Here is an 18273-nt window from a genome sequence, read left to right as displayed (position 1 = left end):
CTGATTAGTGACTGGCCCCCCAAAGTGTTTTACTTGCCATCACAGAGCAATGAGTTTGCTAAAGTCAGGCTCTCAAAAGCTTGACACAGGGGCGGCCTGGGTGGCTCAGCGGTTAGCGCCGCCTTCAGCCCAAGGCCTGATCCCAGACACCTGGGATCGAGTCCCCTCGGGCTCCCTGCATGGAGCCTGCTTCTCCCTCTGCCTGTGTCTCCGCCTCTCTCTGTGTGTCTCTATGAATAAATAAATAAACATCTTTAAAATAAAAAAAAAGCTTGACATATAATGAAGTGAATCATAGTTAATTCACTCATTCAACAAATATTTATTGAGTCCCTACCATGGACCAGGTGTTGTACAGGGTGCTGGGGACCACCATGGTGGGTAAAGGCAAAATTTCTGCCTTCTGTGGCCTTATCTTCTCAAGGGGGATGTAGATACAAATCAAATATAGGATTACAAACTCTAGTTAAGAGCTACAGAGGAGAGGGAGCAAACCTCCGAGAGATCTGATCTGGTTTGTGGGTCAGAGGAGGCTGCCCTTAGAAGTAACAACTAAGCTGAGGAGGCACAGTCTATGTGAGGGGATGGAGGGGTAAGGGAGGTGTCTTGGCAGGAGGGAAAATGTAGCGAGGATTATTCTGGGGTCACCTCAGGGTCTAGGATAAGACCTAGATAGCCAGGTCTGGCTATCAAGAACCTTTGTTGTTGGGCAGCCCCGGTGGCGCAGCGGTTTGGCGCCGCCTGCAGCCCGGGGTGTGATCCTGGAGACCCAGGATTGAGTCCCACACTGGACTCCCTGCATGGAGCCTGCTTCTCCCTCTGCCTGTGTCTCTGCCTCTCTCTTCGCTCTCTTTGAATGAATAAATAAATAAATCTAAAAAAAAAAAAAAAAAAAAAGAACCTTTGTTGTCTGATGGCCCACTCCATCCTGGGAAAATGGCAGAGATATATGGGGATTCAGGGTTAGGCTCTGGGGGCTCCAAAATCAGTGCTCCTAAGAAAGGTAGAAAAATGTTGCCCCAAACTTCTGAGAGAAGCAAGCTGGGTGGGCAGGTTAGAGAGGGCTGAGCTACAGGACAGCAACCAGGGAAATGAGCTAGTATCCCACTCACAAGCCAGACTGTTCAGGATTTGGCCTAGACTCGAGAGAGATAGGCTTGGTGATGATGGAGGAAATCTCCACCCCACCCCCTGAATTGATAGGAGATGGCAGCTGCAGTTGAATGTCACAATGACTGGGGTAATGGCCCTGGTCTCTGAGCACTCAATGGGTGGAGCAGTAAGGGAATGGCAGCTACAGAGAGTGGCAGATGGGAAAGGCAAGAACAAAGAGGGCAGCTTCAGCTGAGCATAAGCAAGTGGCATCAATCCAGTGGAGAGGGTGGGCTTGGGGTGCTAGGTCTCATCCAGTGACATCAGTGTGTTGGGGGCTGGCTGCTGGAGATCATTGCATTTTTTATGCCCTTGGCTGACCTCCAGATTGTGGGATTGTGATAACATGATGATAAAGCCCCTAAAATGTCCACAATTGGGGGGTATGTGTGGGTAGCACAGCTTACGATCCCTTGAAACAAGTGGTATTCTCTCAGGGGACATTTCTAGCAGCACTGATAAGCGACAGATACAATAACCACCTGGCACATTCAGAGTTTAAATAAGATCTGGGATATCACAAACATCATTTACTATAGCCTCTGACTCTTTGGGTGCCCACTATTCCTTCATTTTTGTAGCTCTACCGCAACTGAAAACCTATCCAAAGAAGCAAGAGTAGGGAACCTTTACACTTATGGTCATTTAAGCAAATGTAAATAAAAGCCCATTAAATACTTTCTTAAAGCAAAATTTTAAAAGCCACTCTTATGATTAAATAGTTTAATATTTTCAGTATTTTTAATAGGTAAGACTCCAAGGCTAAACCGAGGGTAGAAAAGTAAGTAGAATGAGACACAGTCCCTATCCTCATGAAATTCACTGGCTAATGGGGAAAGCAGCTATTAATGAAATAATTGCACTAATAGATATGTAATCACGCACAGACAAGAGAGCCATAAAGATGAGGTATATCTCGTTGTGGGAGCTTTTTTTTTTTTTTTCATTGTGGGAGCTTATGATGGGCCAACTGATCTACTGTAGGGGGTCAAGGAGGCTGCTCTCCTGAGGAAGTGACAATTGAGAAGATCTGAATGATGAAGAGGAATTAACCAGGCAAAGTAGAGTGGAGGTGGAAGAAGGAGAACATTTCAGACAGATGGAATAGTATGTGTAGAGGTCCTGTGGTAGGCAGGGAAGCAAGAGTAATTAAATTAAGGAGCTGGGACAGTGTTCTAGGAAATGGAGGTCAGAGAGGAGGACGGGAGCTGGCCCACACAGGACCTAAGGCTGTGTTGGGGATGTGGGTCTTTATCTTAAGAACAGGGAAAAGCGGGCAGCCCCAGTGGCACAGCGGTTTAGCGCCGCCTGCAGTCCAGGGCGTGATCCTGGAGACCCTGGACGAGTCCCACGTCAGGCTCCCTGTGCGGAGCCTGCTTCTCCCTCTGCCTGTATCTCTGCCTCTCTCTCTGTGTGTCTCTATGAATAAATAAATAAAATCTTAAAAAAAAAAAAGAACAGGGAAAAGCTATTGAAGGATGTAAGCAAAGTGGGTTTGGAATGAAGTGATGATGGTTTGGGGAGAGAGGAGGCTATAGCAATCATCCTAGGCAAAATAATGATAGTTGTCCCCTTGCTTTGGCACTAGAGTGATGGAGTAGTGATAGAGAGAGGTAGAGGCATTTTGTAGGCAAAAGGGACAGATTGGTGATTGAGTAGAATCTGGACTTGGGGAGAAAAAGGTATTAAATAAAATTTCCAGGTATGTGGCCTGTGGACCTGGATGAATGGTGGTCACGTTCACTGTGACAGGGATAGAGCATAAAAAGTTAGGTTTGCTTGTTTTTCCCTTCCCTCTTCACTTCCCCTTCTTTCTCCTTCTCTTCCTTTCCCTTCTCTTCTCCTCCTTTCCTTTTCTCTCGTCTCCTTTTTCTTGAGGAAAAAACATGAGTTTTGGACATTTTGAGTTGGTGGTGTTAATTAGCAGCTGGGCTAGAGATCTATGTATGAGAACATTGCCATATATGGCACTTGACATTGGGCTGGGGAAGAAAGCCACAGGAAGACAGAAAGGGGCCCAGGAAAGACCTTGAAGAGCCTCAACATTCAATGGCTGAATGGAGATGAGCCCGCAATGAGCCAAAGCAGTAGGATCAGTGAGTGAGAAGAGCACCAGTAGAGGGGTTGTCCAGAAAGCTAAGGGAGAAGGGTGTTTCAGGAAGGAGAGAGTGGTCCACAGGATTGAATGCTGCTTGGAGGTCATTGAATACATTCTTGGAGGTCAAGAATGAAGCTGAAGATGCCCACTGGATCTAGTGAGTCAGAGGTCACTAGATCTTGACCCAGGGGAAAGATGTTTCTGTGGAGTGATGGTGAGGTACAAGTAGAAAGTTAGGAAATGGAGACAGCAAATATACACAACTCTTTCTAGAAGCTTGATTATTCTGTTAGAACATGCAATTGTGATGTTGAAACCTGTGCATTAGGATTCTCTGAAGCAAGTCCCATATTTCAATCAAAAGAGAGCCATCATTTGTCAATGGGAAATCCACATACTAGCAAAACTAGTGCCCCCCTTAATGAATCTGTGGAGCATTGATTCTGGTGGGATTGCTACATATATTATGGCAGCAACAAGACAAATGCTCTTCATTTTGGATATGCGTCTGTAAACTTAAACAGCATGATCTGTATGTGCAGATGGTTTGGTAAACAATTACCGACACAGGAGTGTTTTTAGCCTGTTGATCTGCTAGAAACAGGAAGTGACAGGGAAAGAGACTAATCACAGTGATGGATGTGCACATCAGAATTCCTGACTCACGGCATGTATCAGCACCCAGATATCCCCACCAATGCCTCTGACACTTCGAATAGCATCAAGGCCACCTTAAAACCAAGAGGAAGGGTCTGCTATGGAAACACAGGTATGTAACATTCATTCTGACTCTCACAAATGGAAACTACAAGGGACCAGGGACTCTGAGACTGAAACACACACTAACACCCTCCATCCTGATACCCAAAGTCGAAGGCAGAGGAATATTTCAGTCATTTGGGATCCCAATACTTCAGACATTTAGACCCATTTAAAAACATTAACAACACTCATTTGGCGCTGAAGAGCAATAGTACATTTTTTTTGGATCTTTGTGCATATGCCCTGAATCCCCTAATATCTGATACCCAACAGCTCCGTTTCAGTGGCTAGTACCCCTCTTTCTATTTTACTCTTTTTACCTGGAGAGAAGCAGATCCTGAAAAGTTGAACTACATGTCAGAGAACAGAGAATGTTTGAAACTTTCAAACTGGCATTCAGTAAGGCAAGTATCTCTACAGCACATCATATTGACAGCAGAGATGCTATACACCGAGAGCGTTGGTGCTTAAAAACGGCTTGGGGCACACTTGAAACATATTTATTCATAGACTGTGCATATATTAGGGGGAAGAGTTTTCAGAGACAGTTATTTGACAGCGAAAGTTATCTATGTTAGACATCTGGTGCTTGTTTCTCCTCATGCCAGAGCTCCTCCTTGGGTTTAAGAAAGACACCAGAGCTGCCAAATTCACTCATTGGCACCACAATTCACTCTAATAAATACTGATGTCTCTATGTCTTTGGAGGAGGAGAATGAGGTAGGTGAGCCTGGGCAGGACACCCAAGTGGAGGACCCCAGGTCTCCTGGTGGAGTTACCCATTACCAGGGGAAGAAGGCAATCTTCTGGGTGAATATAGAGTGACTGGAAAAAGACCCCTGGGAGGAAGGTGGCAACAGTGACAAATTATAATCACAAAATTCCCCCACTGTGCAAGTCAGGAATCTTCTAACTGGAGTTGGAGACAAAATGTAAATGCATAAGGTCCTGTTAGTGGTAATTTGGAGATTTTTTAAAAAATTTTTATTTATTCATGATAGACATAGAGAGAGAGAGAGAGAGGCAGAGACACAAGCAGAGGGGGAGAAGCAGGCTCCATGCAGGGAGCCCGACGCGGGACTTGATCCTGGGACTCCAGGATCACGCCCCCTGCCAAAGGCAGGTGCTAAACCTCTGAGCCACCCAGGGATCTCCAGTAATTTGGAGATTTAAATTCACCTTCAAATGTAAGTGATGCTGCAAAAAAAATTGATTGGGCCTGAAGGAGAATGGGACAAAGACCCGAACACAAAAGCCAAGGGGTGCTGTCGGAAGGGGTGGGTGTCTGTCTGTCCATGCACGGCAGACAGAGTGCACATCTGGGCTTTAGCTCAGGGCTAGGTCTGACCAGGAGGGAAGGGAGAGAAACAGCCAGGGACGGGAGAGGGTTCTTTACTCTCTTGGACACCATGCTTGAGGTTGTCAGATAGTGGGAGGTCAAATAGGTGCCACTTTCTGGCTGCCCCCTCTGCAGGCATTAGACACTTGTTTGCACACAGGTGCCTCCAACATCTTTTCATCAATCTTGACAACTACCATGTCAACACAGGACCTTAAAATGTGTTGCAAGACACGTTTTTTTGGAGCATATGCTCAGAAGAATCAACTCTGTCTGCCGCCTTCACTTTGTGAGAGAATCAAGGTGATAATTGGTGGGGACCAAACCAGGACTCTGCTGAACTTTTCTTTTTTTTTTAAAAGATCTTGTCTGGGATCCCTGGGTGGCTCAGTGGCTTAGCACCTGCCCTCGGCCCAGGGCCTGATCCATGATCATGCTCCACATGAATAAATCCTGGAGACCCGGGATCAAATCCGCATCAGGTTCCCTGCATGAAGCCTGCTTCTCTCTCTGCCTCTGTCTCTCATAAATAAATAAATAAATAAATAAATAAATAAATAAATAAATAAATAAATAAAAATAAGGTTTTACCCATTTATTCACGAGAGACACACAGAGAGAGGCAGACACACAGACAGAGGGAGAAGCAGGCTCTGTGCAGGTGGGACTGGATCCTGGGACTCCAGAATCATGCCCTGGGCCAAAGGCAGGCGCTCAACTGCTGAGCCACCCAGGCACCCCCTCCACTGAACTTTTCTATCCCTAGTTTAATATTATGGTTTTAGCATGTGCACGTCTTCTTAAATAACATTTAGAATCTTAAAAGTTTCCATGTGTTTATGTATGCATGGACTTACCACTATTATCTTAAACTTCGATTTCTTAAGAAAAAAAAGTTTATTTAATAAGAGGCAACATAGGGGATCCCTGGGTGGCTCAGTGGTTTAGCGCCTGCCTTTGGCCGGGGGCGTGATCCTGGAGTCCCGGGATCGAGTCCTGCATCGGGCTCCCTGCATGGAGCCTGCTTCTCTCTCTGCCTGTCTCTCTCTCTCTCTCTCTCTGTCTATCTTGAATAAATAAGTAATATTAAAAAAAATAAGAGGCAACATAACCTAGTGTTTATGTTGGAGCCAGATGGCCAGAGTTCAAATTCCAGCTCATGTTTGCTAGCTGTGTGACCGTGGGCAAATTACTAAACCTCTCCATGTCTCACTTTCCTTATCTATAAATTAAGCGTGATAAGTGTATCTGCTCTGTGGGCTGTTACGAAATTTGAGCGAGATCATAGGTGGAAAGCCAGGGCAGCACCTGGCATGTAGTAGCATCTAATAAATGTCAGCCACTTTTGTTGGGGTTTTAGGGCTTTGCTTGCATATCCTCCCAACTCCCCAAGCCGAAGTTCAAGATGTTCCTATCTCCTCTCTATTTCTCGCAAATTGGGAGCTGGTCATGTCAGGTTTTGTGATGTTTGCATCTGTTGAGGATCAGTGCCTAGATCTATTTTCACTGGGGGTTGCAAAATGATGATATTCTATGTTTTTTTTTTTTATTAATTGAAGCACTTTATTTTTAAAAATGCTTCATTTCGTCTACTATTTGATTAGCCAGTGGAAAAGTTCAATAGAAAGGCAAAAATCAATGCTTGATTCTTTCTTTTTATTTACCAATTTTGAAGATAATGGCTATCTTTTTCTGAAGATGACTGGCTCTTGAGTAGCAGGGTGAATTCATAAATTTGAACACAGCTAATGGTTTTAATCAGTTACAATTATTACCCTTTTTGAAATAAAAACTTTTTTAAGTTGGCTCCTGAATCTTTTGACCTCATTATCAGTAATCCTTGATTACTTCCTTGCTATCAAGTAAAGCAAAATGTCCAGACTCATATTGTACATTGCCTAGCCCACATCTGTAATCAACCATTTAGCCAAGAAGCCTGAGTTTCTTTTCTTTCTTTCCTTTCTTTCTTTCTTTCTTTCTTTCTTTCTTTCTTTCTTTCTGTCTTTCTTTTTTTTTTTTTTTAAGATTTTATTTGTTTATTCATGAGAGACACAGAGAGAGGCAGAGACATAGGCAGAGGAAAAGCAGGCTCCCTGCAGGAAGCCTGATGCAGGACTCAATCCTGGACCCTAGGATTACGCCCTGAACTGAAGGCAAGATGATCAACCGCTGAGCCACCCAGGCATCCTGAAGCCCTGGTTTCTTTTCGTAGAAGATGCCATTTCAAGACTGGAATCTAGATACTACAGATACTCATTGCTACGGGGTTAGTCATTATTTCTAGCCCTCTTCAGTTGACAGAGCTAGGATGGCTAGTTCAATCAAGAGAACAATGAACAGATAAATATAAAATACCTCATGAATTCCTAGTGATACTTCCAATTCAAATTCAGGACTAAGGGGCTTTTTTGTTTGTTTTATTTTTTTAATGTTTTATTTTTTAAGATTTTATTTATTTATTCATGAGAGACAGAGAGAGAGAGAGAGGCAGAGACATAGGCAGAGGGGGAAGCAGGCTCCATACAGGAAGCCGGATGTGGGACTCGATCCTGGGTCGCCAGGATCACACCCCGAGCTTCAGATGGCGCCAAAACGCTGGACCACTGGGGCTGCCCTGTTTGTTTTAATCTTAGGGAACTTCATTACTGTGTATACTTTAGAAAGAATTAGGCAGACTCTTTCCAAATTGACAGGTGAAAACAAGTTCTCACGCTTAAGCAGGAAAGGGAAATATAGAAGGATACACAGAGCCCAGGACAGAACTGCAGGCAGGCCTCAGGAGGGAAGTGGAGCCAAGGATAAGAAAGTTATCAGAGATCAGAGGTACCCCTTCTCTATGGGGCAGCTTCTTGCTTTTCTTTCTCCAGATCTGTTTTCTCTACTTCATCATACAGTGGTTAGTAAAAGGTGTTCAAACACTTCTAGCCAGTGGGTATTTTCATGTGTTACAAACATGGGCTGTTGGAGGTGAAGACTGAGGAGGAAGAAGGAAGAGCCATTCCAGGCAAGAGGAAACTTCTAGAAGTCCTTGCCCTGCTGGGTGTGAGAACATAAAGGCTACAGGTATAAGGAAAGTCAGCTGAAAAGAATGCAAGACTACAGGATTTTCACTTAACCTCTTCTACATTACATCTGTATCTGTTTTCTTCCACTCCAAGAAGCCTGGCTCTCAAAGACACAGGGCAGGACAAAATTAGAATATCACATTATTAATAATCAGCTTTAACCCCCTTCCACACACACACACACACACACACACACACACAATAGTTTCAGAATAATATTAATACTGCCACCGCTGATACAATTGCTGAGGACAGTTAAAATATTTTTTGCATTTGCTATTCTCATTCTCTCCCCATTTTTATAATTGTGCTATAGCTACGTTATACAAGCATGTGGTCTTTGCACTCTATATTTTCTCTATTTTTACACTTAGAACCTTCTATCTTAGCTCTAGGAGGAACTGTGTATTTAATTCTCACACCAGGGGGATCCCTGGGTGGCTCAGCGATTTAGTGCCTGCCTTCGGCCCAGGGCATTGATCCTGGAGTCCCGGGATTGAGTCCCACATCAGACTACCTGCATGGAGCCTGCTTCTCCATCTGCCTGTGTCTCTGACTCTCTCTGTCTCTGTCTCTGTGTCTCTCATGAATAAATAAATAAAATCTTTTAAAAAATAAAATTCTCACACCAGCTTTTATTTTGATGTTTTCTGGTCATTTTGATTGCCTTAATTGTGAATTTTTATGAATAGCTACCAAAATTATATTTGTCACAGTTCTCCAGAGAAATAGAACCAACAGGGTGTGTGTGTGTGTGTGTGTGTGTGTTTATTAGAAGGAATTGGCTCAAGCAATTATGGAACCTGAGAAGCCCCAAGATGTACAGTTGGCAAGCTGGGGACCCAGGAGAGCTGATAGGTGTAGTTTCAGTTCAAAGCTAGCAGGCTCCAGACTCAAGAAGAGCCAATGTTTTAGTTCAAGTCCAAAGGCAGGAAAAGACCAATGTGCCAGATCAAGGTAGTCAGGAAGGAGGAGTTCCCCCTTACTCTCAGGAGAGTTGACCTTTTTTTTTTTCCTGTTCAGGACTTAACTGATTTGATGAGACCCTCACATTAGTGAGAGCAATCTGCTTTACTCTGTCTACTGATTTGATTGTTATTCTCATCCCCAAACACTCAGAACAATGTTTGATGAAATATCTGGATACCGCAGGGCCCAGGTAAGTTGACACATAAAATTAGCCATCCCAAAGGTAGAGAGAAGGAAGACTTTTTGCTGCCCCCTTTCTGTCTGCTAGTTCACAAGGCTGGACCCAGAAATGGTACTGGTTTGTACTTCATATGTATGGCTGCAATTTATAGAGCATTACATGCATTACCCCATCTAAATCTTCAAGCAAATTCCATTCTACAGATCTGGAAACTGAAGTTTCTCAAAGCAACTCAGTTACCCACTGTCATAGAGATGAGTAATGAAATGGGAATTTTATTTTTTTTATTTATTTTTTTTAAATGGGAATTTTAATACAGAGCTCCTTGATTTCCAACCTGTGCCCTAAAACACTATGCTGGATATTTGGGGAAGAACAGGGGCTTACACAGTGACCCTTAAAAAGTGACATTTTCCACTCTGTGGCACATAGTTCAACCAAGTGATATTTACAGTCATTCCAAGCTTCACATTCCCTCTCTGTGTGCTTTGAAGAAAACAGATTTAAAATAGTAGATAAGTGAGAAAAGAATAAACCTGTTCTGACCAATTTTTAGACTTGCTTACTGTAATTTAAAATGTCAGGAAGCTCATTTCCCCATTTCTAGAGTCAACAAACAATGGTAAGAGGATTATAAAAGCTATGACACTTAGTATGAAAGCAAGAGAAAAATAATTTTTGACAAAATGTATATATAAAAGAGTATACATAAAATATACGTATAGTTCAAAGAGGAATAAGATACTCACATACCCACCACCCATCTTTCTACCTGAATTATACCTACTAATTTCTGCTATTTCTAGAAATTAGAAGTAGATGGGAACATTTAGTACATGTGTTTATCTACAGGAGACAGTCAAAATAGCAAAGCTGATTTAGGAGCTGGTTTGAGCCTCCTACAGATTTGTCTTTCCCAAAGTGGACTCATATCTGTGGGGGAAAAAAAGGGATTATGGAGTCAAATGAGTTTGGAAGAGCAGTTCCACTATCTCCACCTTCCATTCAAATCTACCGGACACATTAAATATCAGGAAAAAAAGTCCCACAGTGATCTTTAAAACTCAGTGTACAGGATGCCTGGGTGGCTCAGTAGTTGAGCATCTGCCTTCGGCCTGGGGCATGATCCTGGAGTCCAGGGATCAAGTCCCACATCGGGCTCTCTGTGGGGAGCCTGCTTCTCCCTCTGCCTATGTCTCTGCTTCTCTCTGTATGTCTCTCATGAATAAATAAATAAAATCTTTAAAAAAATTTTTTAAATAAAAAAAATTCAGTGTAACTCTGGATTTCCCGACCGTATTTGACCACCAAAACTTTTCATGAGTCTTGTTATCACACCTAAATGTGACTGGTATTCCGCTGGGGAAATGGCAGCATGGTCCTGGCCCCAGGTAGGTGCTCACTCATGAGCAGGGCACAAATGGATGCTTTCCTGACCAGAGATAATAGTGACAGCCCACTCTGTACGGCCAAATACCTCAGACGCCTGAGTAAAAGGGAGGTTCAAGAGAGCAGGGGAATGTGGACAAAGTCATACCCATTCTAGTCAAAGGGGGGAAAGGCAGAGGAGGGAGTCTTCAAAAGAGGGCAGATTTACCCTGCTGGATCAAAACAGAACCTTCAAGTTTGTAATTCAGATGGTAGATTCCAGGACAAAAGGGATGCCTTGAATTATGAAAAATAAAGTATAAGATCTTGCTATTTGACTTGTGTTTTTATTAGTAAGAGTCTCTGTCTTTGTCGGTTCCGGCTTCAATAATAGAAAACCATAGACTGGTGGCTTAAACAACAAGCTTTCATTTCTCACAGTTCTGGAGGCTGGGAAGTCCAAGGTCAAGATGCTGGGAGATCCAGTGTCTGCTGGCAGTTCCTGGTTTGCACATGGCTGCCTTCTCACTGTGTGGGCACATGGAGAGAGAGAGCGAGCTCTAGTCTCTTCCTCTTCTTATAAGACGCTAAATACCATTCTGGGGGCTCCACCCTCAAAATGTCATCTGAAAAAAAAAAAAAGTCAACTGAACCTAATTACCTCCCAGAGTCCCCCTCCCCCTTACTAATACTGTTACATTGGGGATTAAAGTTTCAACAAATGAATTTGAGAGGATACAAATATTCAGCCCATAGCAGTCTCATTAACATTAATTACATTAACAATTATTGTGAAAATGTGTTGTCCCATTATGCTTACGAATACAAGCTGCTAGGGCACCTAGCTGGCTCAGCTGGTAAAGGGTATGACTCTTGATCTTGGGGTTGTGAGCATGGTCATGAGTTCGAGCCCTAGGTTGGGTGTAGAGATTACTTAAAAATAAAGTCTTAAAAAGAACAATCCTGGTGGCTCAGCGGCTTAGCACCGTCTTCAGCCCAGGGCATGATCCTGGAGACCTGGGATAGAGTCCCACATCTGGCTTTCTGCAACGAGCCTGCTTCTCCCTCTGCCTGTCTCTGCCTCTCTCTCTTTCCCTGTGTCTCTCATGAATAAATAAATAAAATCTTAAAAAAAAAAAAAAAGAAGAATACAAACTGCTGAACACAATGTGTCTACGCATTGTGAAGGTGCCCTCCAACTTGCTTGCACACCTGCAGGAAACTTGCACAGTAACAACTTCATCACCAAACTTCCATACCTAATACAATGAGGCAGAGAAAATAAAAAATAACATTTGTCCTTTAAGCACTGCACGCTTGAAGTCTGAGAAGATAGGTCAGCAGAGACCCAAACAGAAAAAGAGTCCAGGTTCTGAGAAAAGCAGACATCCATTTTAGGGCAAAAAAAAAAAAAAAAACCCTCTTATAGCTATAATCAGTTAATGGAATGTGGCTCTTTGTAACAAAGCCTTCAAAGTATAGACTGGGACGGCAATTATCTTCCCCAAAGTGTCAGTCATGGGTAACTAAAAAATCAGTAACAATATTAATTAACAAATAAGGCTAGATTTGCTAGTTTGTTTAAGATTTTATTTATTTATTCATGAAAGAGAGAGAGGCAGAGACACAGGCAAAGGGAGAAGCAGGCTCCACGCAGGGAGCCCGATGTGGGACTTGATCCTGGGACTCCAGAATCACACCCTGGGCAGAAGGCAGGCACTAACCGCTGAGCCACCCAGGAGTCCCCAGGAAGGCCAGATTTGTATTCCATGAGTTCCTTTGGATTTTATGCCTCTGTGTGGTTTCTCCTTGTATCATGACAAATCGACTGCATAGAGATCACTCTTGACTTTTGTGGAACAAGTGATGAGGAGCCCAATCTGCATGCTCCTGAAAACCCTCAGATGTCTGAGCAGAGACCAGACAAAAAATGCTCAGAGGCAGTCACACACAGTTCCAGAACCCCAAGTGCCATCCAGAGATTTTGAAACCACAGGTTAAGAATCTCTGTTCTAGAAATGGCATTTTTTTTTTTTTGCAGGAATAGAAAAAAAAAATCCTAAAATTGATGTGGAATCTCAAAGGACCCTAAACAACCAAAACAGTCTTGACAAAGAATAACAAAGCTTGGAGGCCTCACACTTCCTGATTTCCAAACCTGTTACAAAATAACAGTAATGAAAATGATATGGTATGGACAAAAAGACATATTATAGACCAATGGAGCAGAATCAAAAGCCCAAAAATAAACCCTCACATCTACGCTTAACTGATTTTTAACAAGGGTGCCAAGACAACACAGTGGATAAAGGATATTCTTTCAACTGTTGGAAAAACTGGATAACCACATGGAAAATGAATGGGTTCTTACTTTATACCATCTACAAGAATGAACTCAAAATGGATTAGAGACCTAATATAAGACCTGAAGCTATACATCTAGAAGGAAACATAAGGGGAAAACTTCATGATACTGGACAGGCCATAATTTCTTGGATACAACACCAAAAGCACAGGCAAAGTAAAACGAAATGAAACAAAAAGAAAAAATAGACAAATGGGACTATATCAATTTAAAAACTTCTGTGCAACAAAGGAAACAATCAACAGAGGAAAAAGGCAACCTATGGAAGGGGAGAAAATATTTGCAAAGCATATATCTGACAAGGGGTTAATATTCAGAATACATAAGGAATTTCTACAATTCAACAACAAAAAAATAAATAACCCAATTTAAAAATGAATAAAGGACTTGCATAGACATTTCTCCAAAGATGATATATAAATGGCCAACAAGCATATGCAAAGATGCTCAACATCATTAATCATCCAAGAAGTGCAAATCAAAACCACAATGAGAATGTAACCTCATACCCATTAGGATGGCCACTATAAAAAAATAAAACAAAAACGAAACAGAAAACAAGTGTTGGTGAGCATATGGAGATGTTGGAGCCCTTGCACACTGTTGGTGGGATGGTAAAATGATGATCGGAAACAGTGTAGATGTTCCTCAAAAAATAAAAATGGGGGGATCTCTGGGTGGCTCAGGGGTTTGGCGTCTGCCTTCGGCCCAGGGCGTGATCCTAGAGACCTGGGATCGAGTCCCACTTCGGGCTTCCTGAATGGAGCCTGCTTCTCCCTCTGCCTGTGTCTCTGCCTCTCTCTCCCTCTCTCTGTGTATCTCATAAATGAATAAATAAAATCTTTTAAAAAATAATAAAATAAAATAAAATAAAATAAAATAAAATAAAATAAAATAAAATAAAATAAAAATGGTGTGCCTGGGTGGCTCAGTGGTTGAGTGTCTGCCTTTGGGTCAGGTTGTGATCCTGGGGTCCAGGTTGAAGTCCTGCATCAGGCTCCCCAAAGGGAGTCTGCTTCTCCCCCTCTGCCCATGTCTCTGCCTGTCTCTCTGTGTGTCTCTCATGAATAAATAAAATCTTAAAAAAATAAAAAATAAAAAAATAAATAGAACCACCATATGATTTAGCAATCCTACTTCTAGGTATATATCCAAAAATAATTTAAAACAGAATCTTGAAGAGATATTTGCACATCCATGTCCATTGTAGCATTACTCACAATAGCCAAAATGTGGAAGCAACTGTATGCAGGGATGAATAGATAAACAAAGTGTGGTATATACATACAATGCACTATTATTTGGCTTTAAAAAAGAAGGAAATCCTGGCATGTGCTGCAACATGGGTGAACCTTGAGAACATTATACTAAGTAAATAAGCCAGCCACAAAAAGACAACTACTGCATGACTGCACTTATATGAAGTATCTAAAGTAGTCAAACTCCTAGAAACAGAAAGTAGAATAGTGTTTGCCAGAAGTTGAGGAAAGGGAAATAGGGAGTTATAGTTTAATGGGTTTGGTTGCAGTCAGGCAAGATAAAAAAGTTTTTGAGATCTGTTGGACAACAATGTGCATCTAGTTAACAGCATCGTATAGTACACTTAAAAAATTGTTAAAAAGATGGTAAATTTATGTCATGTGTCTTTTACCACACAGAGACACAAAAAGCACTCCTTGTCTAGGAATCTTTTCCTTTTTTTTTTTTTAAGGTTTTATTTATTTATTCATGAGAGACACAGAAAGAGAGGCAGAGACATAGGCAGAGGGAGAAGCAGGCTCCCCGTAGGAAGCTCAGTATGGGACTTGATCCCAGAACCCTGGGATCATGACAGGAGCCAAAGGCAGATGCTCAACCATCGAGCCACCCAGATGCTCCTAGGAATCTCTTCTGATGCTGTTCTCAGTGACGTTCCTCAAGCAGTATTCCCCAGCCAGGCCCTAAGACACTAATTTTCCAAGTTCTTTCTAGAAAAGGAATGTAAAACTGAGCGTTCTGCACACTTCAGGGGCTGAATGCTGGAAAATAAACTATTCCACATTCGAGGGGTCAGGTGTGGTGACCAGGGAGCCGATTTGCGAGTAAGGTCACAGCAGTGTTGAGTACTCACCCAGAGGGTGGGAGAGGCAGGGCCAAGGGAAGCTGCCCCGAGGAAGGGCACAGCTGAGGGCAAGGGCACTCACTGTCCAAGGCCGGCTGCCACTCCACAAGCTGTTGAGTAGCCTGGAAACACAGAGTGAGGTCACCAGGACAACTGGAAAAGCCCCCACAGCAGTGGAGGGACAATGTGAGCAGCTGGGACTCTCAAATGGAGAAGGGGCCTTTAGTTCTGGGAATGATGTTTGCCACATTGAATGGGACTCTAACGATAGATGCACACTATTTTAAAACACCAACACTGGGGTGTCTGGGTAGCTCAGTTAAGCATCTGCCTTTGGCTTGGGTCGTGGCCCTGGGGTCCTGAGGTCCTGGGGTCCTGGGATGTAGCCTGGTATTGGACTCCTTGCTCAGTGGGGATTGGGCTTCTCCCTCTCCCTCTGCTCTTCCCCCAACGCTGCTCAGGCTCACTCTCTCTGTCAAATAAATAAATATTTTAAAGTAATAATAATAAAATAAAATAAAACAGCATTACTGGTAAATTGCTTAATATTTGATCCTCGAGAGGGTTGAAGTTAATCACTACTTTTGGCTCTTTTGAGACAGACTTTAAAGTTGGATCCTATGTGGGACACCTAGGTGGCTCAGCAGTTGAGCATCTGCCTTCAGCTCAGGGCATGATCCCGGGATCTTGAGACGGAGTCCCGCATCAGGCTCCCTACAAGGAGTCTGCTTCTCCCTCTGCCTATGTCTCTGCCCCTCTCTGTGTGTCTCTCATGAATAAATAAATAAATAAAAATATTTAAAAGTTGGATCCCATGAAACTTTGTAGGTTTTCTAATTTTCAGGCCCTGCTACAAGGAAAAAAATATAGCATATTTAGAATATCTTTCAATTGATCAATAGAACTGTAGAAAACATGATTAAATGCTTTCCAGAGTAGATTAGGAAAGGACGAATCTTTTATTGCCCACCATATGTTCAGCCTGGCCTCTCCCCTTGACTTCATGACAGTCGGGTCCCCCACTTCATGATCAGTGCTTACATCACAAGGAAACTCTACCTTGAGAAAGTCAAACACGGTCAAAAATGCTCATGGAATAAAACTGCCCAACTGCTTCAGTCCTCACAATGTGGGAAAGTGACTTTCGACAAATCAAGGAATCATTACGTGTGCTTGACGCTGCAGAAATTACTAGGTAATTTGCTATATCAACCTGTATCTGGGAAGCCTCTGGAACAGAGTCATTCTAAGCTTAAGACCCCAACTCAGTCATTCTTCAAAAGAAAGGTAAAATAGAGAAGGAAACATGAAGAGCTATCAGTGAATGCCGGAGCCTGGTATTTCATACCCTTGAGAAATGGACCCCAGTTAAAGGAGAAGAAAAAATGCCCAGATCTTTGATGGCAACTTACTACTCAACATGAAGCTAATGACACTTCCGCTAATAATTATTATCCTACTGCAAAAACCAAAACAAAATTACAAGTTCAAACAAAATCATCAAACAATCCAAACTGAAAGCATTAATTTTATGGGATAAATGATACTGTGTTGCTGTGGCCCAATTCTGTCCACCTGATTTTGCTGCTGACTTCTGGGGTGCAGGTTCTTTAGTTCAGGACTCTTTGTCCTACTAATGTCCCTGCCACTTTTCTTCTCTTCTTTTTGGTGTTGTCACCATTTCCACATTTCATCTGTCTCTGTTTTTTTTTATTATTATTATGTTTTAAAGCACTAGGTGTGGAGCCCAATAAGGGGCTTGAACTCACGACCCCGAGATCAAGACCCAAGCTGAGATCAACAGTTGGATGCTCAACTGACTGAGCCACCCAGGCGCTCCTTTTTAAAATGTAAGCTCTACACCGAAAATGGGGCTTGAACTCATCCCCAAGGTCAGGAGAGGCCTGCTCCACCGACAGAGCCCATCTCTGTTCTTTTCTAATCAGAATGAACAATTTGGGTGGAGCTGCTTGGCATCATCTCTGCTATAAATGCAAACTCAGAAGCTGATATGGTTGGTGTGGCAGTACTCGATTCTAAAGCAAGTTGTTCAAACTCTTAGGGATACTATACAATAATTTGTTTACGTTACCATCAACATTGAACATTCAAAATGAGAAGACTCCCTAGAATATTTCCTTGGGTCTTAGTTTGACAAAACTTCCACAGCCTAAACCTTTGGCTTTTAACTTTTTTTTGTACTGCAGCTCCCTTTGGAGCTGGTGAAGCCACAGAACAAGGTTTTGTATTTAAAAAATGGAAAGGATTGCAGAGGAAACCAATTATGTTGACATTTAGTTATCAAAATATTAAAAAATAGAACTGTGATCATGATTTATCCTTCTTCATGAACACATTAAGGATCTAATGGCAGGTCTAATAACTTGTAATTTCTAAGTAGTGATGAGTATAATCGATGGGTTGTAATATCTTCAATGACTGTGAAGTGATATGAAAATATCTATGATTTCTATGACAAAGTCACCGATTTTACCACTTCATAAAATGATGAATTTACAATATCTCATAAAATATTTCATGCATTTCAGAAGAGGTTTATGAAAATAAATATGTAACTTTTCCTCACAGACCCCTAAGGGGTCCTGAGGACCTCAGGCAAGGACCCTTGACCTAAATCTTACTCAAATCAAACTATCAAAGTTATGCACACATATTCAAGATTAACTGTGGGCTTGGATGTTTAAGGAGCTGCTGCAGTACATGCATCATCCATCTGTCTCCTTCCACAGAGGCACACAGTCAGGACCCAAACCCAAAACTGTAGGGTCAGTAGGTCTCTGTACCTCTGTAACACTGTGCCACAAGAAGCTGAACTGTCCTGGCAGAGTGACGCTCTTACCTGGATCTTTACC

The sequence above is a fragment of the Canis lupus genome, chromosome 30 (assembly GCF_003254725.2).
Source record: "Canis lupus dingo isolate Sandy chromosome 30, ASM325472v2, whole genome shotgun sequence".
Lineage (NCBI taxonomy): Eukaryota > Metazoa > Chordata > Mammalia > Carnivora > Canidae > Canis > Canis lupus.
The sequence above is the reverse complement of the archived record's forward strand: the minus strand, read 5'-3'. Positions refer to the sequence as shown.